This window comes from Phaenicophaeus curvirostris, chromosome 1 (assembly GCF_032191515.1).
Source record: "Phaenicophaeus curvirostris isolate KB17595 chromosome 1, BPBGC_Pcur_1.0, whole genome shotgun sequence".
In the NCBI taxonomy this organism is placed as follows: Eukaryota; Metazoa; Chordata; class Aves; order Cuculiformes; family Cuculidae; genus Phaenicophaeus; species Phaenicophaeus curvirostris.
In genome coordinates, this window is record NC_091392.1 from 131,164,511 (window position 1) to 131,176,786 (window position 12,276).

Below are 12,276 nucleotides of genomic sequence, written 5' to 3' on the forward strand. Positions count from 1 at the left end.
TGGAATATGTTTACATTCTGTATTCTTACAGAGGTGTCCTTGATCTAAAATGTCTCCCAAAAAACTGTATTCTAGTATACCTTTTAAAATACATTGTATAATATGTATTTACATTTGCACACACTAGAGTCTTGTTGCTACTTAATCTTTTTTACAAAGTTCTGTAATGAAGTTAATGGATTAAAAAAAACCAAACAAACCCACATTCCTGCTGGTATGCCAGTATTCTACTTCATATGTCTGTCTTTTTCGTGTTTGTTTAAGAAGCTGCCTTTTGGGATGCCAGTATCAAGAGGGACCTGGTACTTTTCTAGCTGAATTCTTTGCTTGACAAGGAAACCTGTAGTACTTGTGCTTCCTTGTAAAGGTCTAGCACTGCAAGTCCTGAAGGCACTGGTGAGAATTTGTCTTTGTAAATACCACAAAATAGCAGTGTGAGGGTACAGTAAAAACAGGATCTGGAGTGTCAATATGATCCATCTCTTTTAAAGCAGACTATTATGGATTTTATACAAATCATGACTGATTCCTGGAATACTGCTATACATAGTTTGTTCTATTTTGCTTTTGGTGGCATCTCCTATGGCCATCTGATAAAGTTTTTAAACACATAAAATATGCCAGTATTCATATGAATTTCCATGAATTCTTAAGCAGTTTTTCAGCCTCAGGGATGAGATTTTTGGGGCAGAGTAGATCTTTTAATGTAAGGATTAAGCTTTCAGTACTGTAAAACACAGCAAGTCTAAAAGAGCTATTCATGTTTAGACTGATTATGAAGTTTCTTCTAGTCTCCAGAGGCAACATGATTTAAGTACATTAAAGCAGAGTTTGTTGTTTTTTTTTACAGTAAGCAAAATCATTCATCATAGATTAATGGAATTCGGAGTCAGTTTTTTACTATAATGACTTGAGAGGGCACTTTTCACTTTCCTACACTGAAACATTTTTCCTATGGTATGTACATGACATCAGCTTTGCTGAAATGTATCTTCATTGTGTGGTTGAACTCATGTGGAAAAAATTACTTATTATATTTGTATTTGCTTTTGTTATCCTGTGATCAAATATACAGAAGTTTTCCGTATCTATGCAATGTTAGTTCACTTCATATATCACATCACTGTTTCTGAAGGTAATATTTATATTTTTCATGGCTTTTTAGTGCTCTCTTTCAGGAACTTTACAGAAATCAAAGATATGATCTCCGCACTGAAAAGTATGAGGGAATGTAAGGGTTTGTGTTAACAGATAAGCTGCACAATTTTAATTTAAATCATCCTCGATGACATCAAACATCCAGGTGCAACATAATCTGATATGGCAAAATGGAATTGATGTTTTCCTAGTTTGTGGTTTTTTTTCCCTTACCTAGAAATCTTTTTGAAGCTGTATTTTAGATATGCATATGTCCCATGTGTCCGTTTATCCATTAACTCAGAACAGCCTGCTCAGAAAGGTCTTGCAAAGTCAGTAGTTGTAAAATTGTACCTTTTTTGTTGCAATGGTGTGACTGTATCGGGAGCAGGGGTAAGCACAAAGGAAGTTAGGATATGAATGGATAAGAGACCAATTCTGTATAAAACCAGGCTTCCATCTATGTCCTTGCAAATACAGAGTTGCTTGTCTTTGTAAGGATTGCCATATTTATGGTCTACTTTAATAGTGTACAATACCTTGATTTAGATTTTTGCCACCTAAAGTCAAGGAATTTTTTCATTACTATCAGCACTAAATCGATCCTTTGCGATCAGACACAAGAAATGTTATGTTCTGCCTTTTTACAGTCACAAAACGTGGTCCTATGTACATTTTTCACCAGCTCTCATCTGTTTAGACTGCAGTAAATCAGTGAAATGTCTTTTCCTCCAATAAAATCCCCGTCAAAGAATTTGTGATATATTTGTAACATATATTACACCATATTTTCATGAAAATAGGCTGTTATGACATAAATTTAGAATAGTAAAATCACTCCAGTTATTAAAACAGCCTTATTCAGATGCATCTGCCTTTCACAACAAAACCTGGGGAAAATAAAGAAGCACTGCTAATTGGTGAATCATTGGAAATAGCATAGAGAAGCAGTATAGTGATGAGGGCTGGGCTATAATGGATCTGTATGATTGCATTCTTTAATTTGCTTACTAATACTCCTTCTACTAACCCTGTAAACACAAAGAAAAACTTAAATGTTGAGGCCCATAACGGCTATTTACAAGTATGAAATTTGGTCCAGGGAGGATAGTCTCTTTGGGTTCTGTATGCGGTCAAGGGTGATGCTCAGGTTAATCCTAACTCTGAGTGTCCAGGTGCCCTGTAAAGAGCCTCTCCCCAATAGTGGAGCACTGTTTTGTAGTCTTTCACTGGCTTGAAAAGTTGGTGCACAGTAAATTAAACTTTGAACTTAATAACTGTCCAGAAATTTTACTCTGTTTCTCTGCTCAAACACCTGAAGAGCACTATGTCAGGCAATTTACCTTAGAAAATACAAGGAGCTACTCCTAGCAGACAGCAGATAACAGTCCGTAAATCCACACACTTCTTTACCTGTATTTTAACTTTCCTGTGTGGATATGTCAAAAAATAAATGCTTACTAGAGAATATGAGAACTTAACAAAAGTAAAACATCCAGGATATGACTGTGAAATTCATGCTTTTTGCTGTTTTCAACATAATCTCTAACTGTAGGATGACACAAGTAAAACCAGTTCACTGACAGAATCAGCTGCATCCACACTATAGGAACAGTTCTCAGTAGTGCAGATCTTCTGAAAATCTGAATCCAGCATCAGCAGCCTGCAGCCTCCAACAGCTCTCAGAGAAACACCTTTGGCTATTCTCTGGGCTATTATGCTTAAGCTATCAGTTAGAAGTCCCCTTTGTGTAAGTTTAGAGGTTGGATATAGTCTCAGAATTTAATAAAAGTGTTTGTTTAAACCTGCTTTAATCTTCACAGAATGCCAAGGGAAATTCCAAGTGACTAAAAAGACTTTGGACTTTAAATCTGTCCAAAATATGTTCCTGGAAGTCAATGAGGTTGAAGCATCTCATGAAGTGTTTTTCGCCGTTTGTATAATCTACTGCAGCTCTATATATTAATGAGTGATGGCCTGTTCCCCACACATTTATAGGTTGTAATTTCTTGTTCTGATGTGTGCTGTTGTTTCACAAAGTGAATTTTAATTAAATAGGTGTAAGATGGAAAGTACTTGGGAAACTTGGTATGGTTTCAGAATGTAGAATTGAAACCTGGAATGTTTTTAAGTGCTTTGTTATTTTTGTGTGGTTTTGCTGAAGGGATTAACATGTCCCCAACCTCCTGCTTTTGCATAGAGACTTCAAGTTGTCTGTAATGCACCTGAAAGCGAATTAGCTCCTGTATTGTTAAACTTGTTAGCATTGGATTTGTTTATGGAAATACAAGTCTATCACCGTGGTTATGTGACAAGATTTTGAATGAAAAAAAATTTTCTCACTTTATTCTACTACCATCTCTGATATTATGGCTCAATTTCTTTACCTGACAATATTCCTATGATTGTACCTGTTCTGCAGTAGCTGCTCTGAGGTTTAATCTCATGCCTGAGAAAAATCCTTAATTAATTGAAATAGAAAATAATCTACAAATAAGAATTTAAAGAGTACAGAGAATCTGAACATAAAATTGATGACTTTTAAAATTTACCATTATTGTTTATGCTTCAGGATATACTTTAAACCATTTCAGTTTATTAAGTTGTCTTTGAATACTTGTAGCATGCATTTGAAATCTTTAACAAGATTTTCCTAAAAAAGCCTCCCTATTTCATGCTGGATAAAAGTTAGACTTTTCAGCTAACAGATCATGGTACCATTACTAACACTAAGCCTAACTGAGAGAAAATTAATTTATTAGCTTGCTACAGATTTGGATGAACAGCAGCTGACTGGATGTACTTATTTCGTGGCTACGGTTTTCTACAGTATGGTGTTTAATCTGTGCTTATGTGAATCAAGACTGCCATCCTATGGCTGCTCATAGATTAGATTTCATGGCGATTCCATCAAACAACGGCGGTCCCCTCATATCTCTTTTTGCAGGGTGGCTGTACTCAAACAAAATATAACACTTGGTCCTCACCATATTTTAAACACTGTGTCTTGCCATGTTGTGAATTGTATAGAACTTCTTCTCAGCTGCCAAGTATCTGCAACTCTATTTGCCTGTGGCAGGTAACTTTCATAGCTCTGAAAAGTTACCAAAGGGAGGAGAGCCCAGGGAACAGATTAAAAGAGAAGTGTGGCATAATCAAATGAAAATGAACCTGTAGTGCAGTTGCCCAGGCTAAAACCAAAATATATTTATTTTGGCATCATAAAAGAAGTGTTTTGGATGTTGCTGCATCTTTGCTTGCCAAGACCTTGCAGAACTATAACTAAGTTCATTGCTGAACCTTAACTTTACTTGCTAAAGAGGCAAACTGAGGCTACACTAATTACATACTACCAGAGCACTTCAGTACATTGTTGCTTCTCCCAGAAGATGGTCTAATACCTAATAATGTTTGGGGACTCATAATAGCTTACCCTTCATAGGCATTTTTAGAGTTGCTTTCTAAAATAAGCTAACATCAACTATTTATTCCCCAAGCATTGCCTGTAGAATGGCTTGAGAGCTCTCTTTACCCGAGACTACAGTCTCTGTGTTCAATAGAAATCCTCAAAGTAAATCCCAACAATTGGAGGAAAGGACTGAGCAGTTTTCTGTTTATGAAAGTTAATTAGCTCTTTGAGACTGCTTGCTGGTATGCATCTGACTTGAAATGCTGACTGCTGCTGCCAATTTTTAAAAAGATTTGATGTAATTATCCAATATGGCTTTCTGTTGAGTGCATAATTTTCTTTGCCTTCATTGTGCTTGGCACTAATGAAATCTGAAGATGATGTCATATGTGAAACTTAAAAGAGCTGGTCTGCACTGTATCGGTTTATAAAAGTAATTAAATCAGCTGAACATATAAAGCCAATACACCTAAATTATTGTATCTTAAACTCCTCTGTGGATAATTTCATCTTCAAGTAGAGTAATTTCAGTGTACTGCAGACTAAGCCAAATAGTAAAATTACTTCACAACTGATTAAAAACATCCACAATATGTAATAGGCTCTAATTGAGGATATGTGAAAACATCCTCTTGCGAGTCTGGTTAGACTAAACTAAGAAGATGCTTTCTCCAAAAGTTCATCACCATTCGGAAGTCAAAGCTTGCTGCCTTTATTCATACTGTTGATGCAAGTTGGATAAGCACTCTCTGACCTGTTTTAGTACAAATTTAGGCAAACCGAATTTGTACTTTTTTTTTTTTTTAAATAAAAAGTCATGCAATTTGCATTGAAGCTTTGAAAAAGGACTTTACTGGATGAATTGTTAGAATAACATCTTTTAGATGACACAGCAACAATCAGCTGAAGGAAGGCTGAAGATAAAATTTTGAGCTGCTGTGAATGAAGGTGAATATCTTCATCCTGCATAGGTCTGAGGTTTTTCCTGGAAAAGCTAGACTTAGACCAGAATTAACAGCAGCCTTTCTCATTTGATAAAATTCCTTGAAATACATCTTGATCTACTTGCTTTGCATTATCTTGGTAAAATATTGCAGATATGATTTACTGTGCTACTATCATGGATTTTCTTCTTCATAACCTGATGCCAGTCGTCTTTGGTGCTACAGAGATGTAGGAGAATAGAAGTGTTTTGATTGCAGTTAAATTAGTTGATTGCTAAGAGTAGAGCTGATGTAATATATTTCTTGATGCATGCCCATTCTTCAGGTAGACAATGACCGCTACCTTGCTTTAATTTGGTGATATTTCTAGCACCTAGAACCAGGCAGCAAATGGTATCTATCTTGCTTTGAGCAAAAAGGCCAAAATTAGTCTGTCTATTTCAGTCATCTTGTGCACCTAAGAAAAGAGGTGAGTACAGTCAGACCAGGACACTAATTACAGTTATAAATAGTCTTATTGTACCCTCTAATACAGCCAAATATGGCCAAAAGATGGAACTTCTAAATATACAAAAATGCTTTTCTGGTGTACCTTGTAAAAAGAGAAAACCCTCTTAAGCATCTTTTCTTCACTGAAAAAGACAGAAGATATTAATTATTCCGTTATTAGTGTATATAATTTTCATATGGAGGAAACACAGATCGTTGATTATATACACCTGAAATCACATTTTTTTTATATTAATATTGCTATACAGCCAGTAGGTGGCAATAGCTATTTAACTTAGTAAACTAAGCCAGTTATCCGGCTCATGTCCTGGTGCTTTGGGCCTTACAAAGTACCTCAGTCCCCAAGAGTCATACTCATTGTTTTCTCAACATTTTACCTTAAGAACCTGCTGTGCGAGCAGGTGGTCATTTGCCAGAGGAGTGCCAGAGCTGGGACTAGATTTTTAGTTCTAGTCTCCTACTGTTCTATGTACTCTATAATTTATCTCATTGAGAATTTCTGAACATTTTTTCCTTATGTTACATACAAATCTAAGATGTCTTCTAAAGCAGCTATGAATAAATACTTTCTCAAGGCCCCTCTTTCTATACCATGTATGTATGCCATTGTGCTTGTATTGAGAGAGACACCAGAAAGCTGTAGGTATGCATATATATGCACACTGGGAATATAGGTACAATATCATATTAGAGATAAAATTATCTTTATTTTCTGTGGATGATGCATAAGGTTATTATGTATTGGATATGAAGAAGGAAGGGTTTGCATACAGTCCGTAAAACTGATTAGAGTGTAACAGCTGTAATGCTCAAGAGCTTGCTTAGGAGAAAGCAATGATGTGTTTTCTCAGGTTAGTGAGAAATTACTCCCATAAAGTACTACGTTCAGGGTTTTTGGCAACACTGCTGTCAATAACTGCTCAGAAGTGCATGTAAAAACCAAAAGGCCTGGTCTTTGACTTGTCATTAAAGAGGTCCTGTTTTCTGGAAATAGACATCAGGTGGCTCTGTTGTTTGGACCAACTGTTCAGCATATTTTCAGCCAGAAATTTAATATGAGGTGAGAATGAAAGAGAATGCCCATGAAAAAGGAGGATAAACAAGAGGCAGATGGTCTATGTGTGAAACCTGCAATGCCAAACAGTGGATTAAGACAGTCTTTTAAAATGCTACTTCACAACCTTAAATCAATCAAGAAAAGTTACATTTACACTAGCTAGAGCACAAGAAAACTTATTTTGGTCTTCATCAGAATGTCATCCATTTGCTGAACTATTGTAGGAGCTGCTTATCTAAACAGTGATCTATATAACAGCAGTTATCTCTGCTCTGTAAGTAGAGGGAAGCATGAAAGTGCAGTCTCTGCATGGTTTTATCCAATCAGTTACCAAACTCATCTGAGGCAGAGCTATGAAGCAGGTGAAAGTCATATGAAAACCAATAGGAGAGTCAACTGATTTCCAGGTTGCAACAATGCATCAGAACTTCTTCAATCAGTGCTTCTGTCATGATGTTGTAGGATATCCCTCATCACTCAAGTGCTTTGATGGGTTGTGCACTGCGCAAAGAAGCAGCTGAGATGCATAGAGCTTTGGTATGGAAAGGATAATAAGTCTGTCAACAGTTTATGGGATCAGAAAGGAAGTTACGAAGGGTGACGGGGTGGTAGCAATCTGCTATGGACTGCCTAGTCAAGAAGAGAGTGTGAAGAAAGCCTTCCTTAAAAACACCTGCAGAAGTATCCTGATCATCGGTCCCACTTCTCCAGAGGTCTGGAACCGCTCTGACATCTGCTGGGTGGACACTCTAGCAGAGTGCAAGCAAGTAATGAGATTCCTGGAGTACAAGTGTCCAAAATTGCATCTTCCAAAACAGAGGATGGCCTTTAACTCTTGCAGTTGTACCAATAACTTCATTGTGGCTGCTGCTGTACATCTGCAGGGAAAGGACCAAAGTACAAGTGCCTATTTTATAAGGAATGTTTTCTTCACTTCATGTTGGAATATCTCGGTAGGAGCAGGGGTTGCGCAGCCACATTTCAGAAGTCATTAATATGGTAAATAGGATTTTTGTTTGGTCTAAGTCGACATTGGCTCTAGTACAGTTTGCAAGCTGCAGTGTAAGTAACTTTGACTACAAAGGCTACAACTTCTTTGTGTCAGGTTTCTTTTTCTGCTCCTGTTAAATACACATTGGAACAATGAGTTGAGAATGAGTCTCCTGTAACTTGTGTGAAGGATCTAAACATGGGGCTTTTAAAGACATTTGAAGGGGAGGAGGAAAGACAGTATCCAAAGTCTGTTTTTCACAACTAGACATTGATTCTTTATACTGCCATTTTATATCATAAAAACGAAGCTTGCATATATTGCAGGACTGTACAAAAAAAATCTATCACTGATTGTCTTAATTTCTTTTCATTGAAAGCTTTGAGTATTTATTTGAGAGAAAAATAAATCAAATATATTCACAAAATGGGGATTCTCCTCTCCAGGCAGTTTGTCTTGTAGAAAAGATGATCTCCCTTCCTGAACTGTGCTATCAGAACTATTCCTTTCATGAAAGGAAATCACAGTTCCTGTGAAAGTGCCACAAATGAGATGGACGGTTGGCAGCACAGAATCATTATTGCTTGTTGAGTAAACATGTTCAAGCAAAGAATAAATAAATTCTTATAATTAATGAGGATTTGGAGAGGGGTAATAGAGAACTATGTTAGGGTATTGTTATGTTAAATGCATCTGTTACCAAGCTGAGCAACATTAAGTAGCACAACTACTTTTCTCCACACAAAGGTGGGTAAGAGCAGGGGGATGTGGGATGTCCATATTTAGGGATGGGGAAAATGTGGTCTTATGTCAGGAAGGTGCAGGACATAAAAGCTTCTCTTCCGCTTTCTGCTACGTACTTCACCGTGAGGTGTCGACCTCAGCACAAATTCAGCTGGTGAAGAAAACACCCCTAGATATCTCATTTCCAAAAGCTCTTATAGTGTTTCAGTACTTGATGGTACTGGAATATATGTAAATATTGTAAGAGAGTCAACATGGTATGCCCTGTCACTAAAGTGAGGTTTTTTTATTTTATAACTGAATGAACACATTATTTGTGAGTTTGCTAAAGGCCGGTATTTCTGACAGTACAAGAGTGAACTCTAGCCTGACCTCAAAACAGCAGCCAGGTTGTGTTGGTACAAGATCCTGCTGTACATTTAGGAGTTTGCTTGCTTGAATTAATGCTTCACAAAGCTTTGGAGAAGTGACAGTTTATAAAGATTGCAGGGGATGAAAAATGACATTTAAAAAACTGCATAATATACTGTCCAACTAAGATGAATGCCCATAAAAGGCTGATGACCAAGAGGTAACAGTCCAGGCAGCGTCTTGGGCACCCAAGAGCAGAATGCCCTCAATGCATGATAATTTTCTTTGGTAATTCAGTTTTTTAAGGGTCTTCAGGAATGCAAAAAGCCACACTTCAAGGTATGACGGAGACTGCAATTGTTCATTCAGACTTTTGCCTCTGAAAGTGCAAAGTGTTTGCTTTTTAGATGACCTCTCTGTAGGTTTTCAGCAGTTGACTGATGGTGCATTTTTCCTCCCTTGTCACACTAATGATGAGAGGCATTCTTTCTGAGGTACTTTATGCTGCCAGGAAAAAGATGCTACTCAAGGTTGTCTTTATTTTGATAAATAAAACAGGAGCAAATTTCTTTCTGAATCTCAGCTCTGTTACCAAGGATATGGACAGGCTGAGGTCCAAACTGCTTATAGCCAGCCCCCTCCAGAGCACTTGTCTTTCATAGAATCATAGAATCATAGAATAACCAGGTTGGAAGAGACCCACCGGATCATCGAGTCCAACCATTCCTATCAAACACTAAACCATGCCCCTTAGCACCTCATCCACCCGTGCCTTAAACACCTCCACCTTTGAGTCAGATTGTTGGGATGGTGCAAACCAAAGCAGAGGAGGAGGCTGTCAATTAAGTAGAATGAAGTCTGAATTAAGCCTGCTCAGCCTGTTTTTTATTTTATTTAGAAATGTTAACACTCATTAAGAGAGCAGACAATATCTTTGCAGACGCAGACAAAATGACACTTCTGAATGGATTTATTTTTCTTTTGGGGAAGCATACATAGAAATTCATAGAAAGTAGGGGTCAATACAAGCTCAAACTGTCCCTAACCAATGACTGTTGGATGACTGGAGCTTCTTATGCTCAAAGACCATGGCGATGACCACATTATTTTTTTTGATACAAGAAAACCTTCCATAGTAAACGAGATGGTTAATTCACTGGGATGTTTAATGTGGTGGAAATTGCACCCAGTTGCAACATCTGGAATTTAACGTTATGGTATGCATAAGTTATTTGATGAGGTGAGACCTGCAGAGACATGCGGATGCCTGAGTGCTGACCCTTCAAGTGAGTGAACTGCTGTTGGTTTGACTGGTGGTGACTCATCCCAGACTAGGAAGCTAAGAACTAAGTATCCAGGGGTCCATTGATATGCTTGCCAGTAAACAATGTATTCTATTTGCTCCTCTAATGACGATTGACTTCTTTACTATTCTTCTAGAACAGGGCATTTATTGAGCAACCTGATCTAGTTGAAGATGTCCTTTAGCATTGCAGATAAGGTTGGACCAGATGACCTTTAATGGACCTTTCAAACACAAACTATTTTATGATTCTGTGATTCTATGACTTAGCTTCTTGCACTGCTTCCACATTTGGAGGCTTTGTAAAAACCTGTCTTAGAACTGCTTGTAATTTGCAATACATCAATAGCGCGCAACTCCGTTTTTTCTGTTGCTGATGGAGAATAGACTGAAAGTCAAGCAGAGAGTAAAAGTATAATTCAATGCAAGGAAATCCATATATCTAAGTCAAGCCAATTAATGCTAAGGCATAATCAATCCTATTTGATCAGAGAATAAACTCACAAAGCAGCTAAGAGTGAAGAGACCAGAGTTGTTCTATGCATGCAAGGAGCAATCTATTGCACAGAGATTATGGAGATTTCATCTCTGCAGGTTTATAAGGCTTTAAGGAAAAATCCTTATACTAGCTTCATTTATGCTCCTAAAGTTCAACTTTTTGTATTTCCTTTACACATTCATTTTCTGCTCTTATAAGAGACAATAACCTTAGGAAAATAACCCAAGTCATAGATCTAGGCAGAGAAACACAGTGTTCTTCTACAGGTATCCTAGTGATTACTGGTTCGCTGATGCAGATGCTGAGCCAGAAAAGTATCTCTGAGCACGTGTGTGAGATGATAGCTACCATTTGACCTTGCTTGGCCAGCCCACTCTTATGGCTTTGTTTTAATAACTAGGTTCCCAGTGGGGCGGGAGTCTTGCCAAGCCTTATTGCAAGTGCTCTTATACCAATACTTTTGCTTTCCACACAGACTTTTTTCTTTTGCTCATGTGTTTGCTTTTAAAACACTGCTTCAGACTTCCATCACTAAAATATTTAAGTGTCTCAGTCTTAGACAATTTTTTTTTATTTTGGCTTCGATATGAAATGGGGAAGACTTTGTGTTGTTTTTGTTTTCAAAATATGGGGAAAGAACAGAAGCACAGAGATTTTACTGCTCGGATTCTCAAGCCCAGTGAGGTTCCACGTAGGAGTTTCCTACATGGCAGAAATTCCTTTGTGTGTTGGAGGGTCTGAGCATGACTTTGTTAGAATCGCACAGAAAGCATGTGGCTGACCAGGGAATGTGGACAATGAATTAGCATCCTATATCTCTAGCGAAAATAGGCTTGATGGGCATGCCCTGAACAGCTGTTCAGCAGCAAGAAGTGACAACAGCGAAGAGGAGGGTTAGGATTTTAACCTAGGGCCTTTAATAGGTTGAACCTGATCCTGTCTTTCAGCATGGCAATTCCTTACAGCATGAATTCTTATATTGCACTCAGAGGAGGCAGGTCATGGGAAGATACTAAAATTAAAAATAGAATTGCATTTTTAGGAACAAGGGTAAGGAAAGTTGTTTGTACCAAACATTTTTAAGACTTATATATTGGTGTCATTATGCACAGTTTCTGACTTTGCAATAGCAGCCTATGTGTATGAAAAGGTGAATTTTCCTCAAGTTTACTGTTCTGACTGCACTTGCTGAATGAATTTTGTTAATATTCACCTTAAGCATAAAAGCACACCTGTTACAGTCTTCACGTATCTTGCCTTTCCTTTTGACCCACAGAATATTCCCTTTAATTATACCCCATTTAGTTAGGCTGTTTTAATTCTGAAGACTA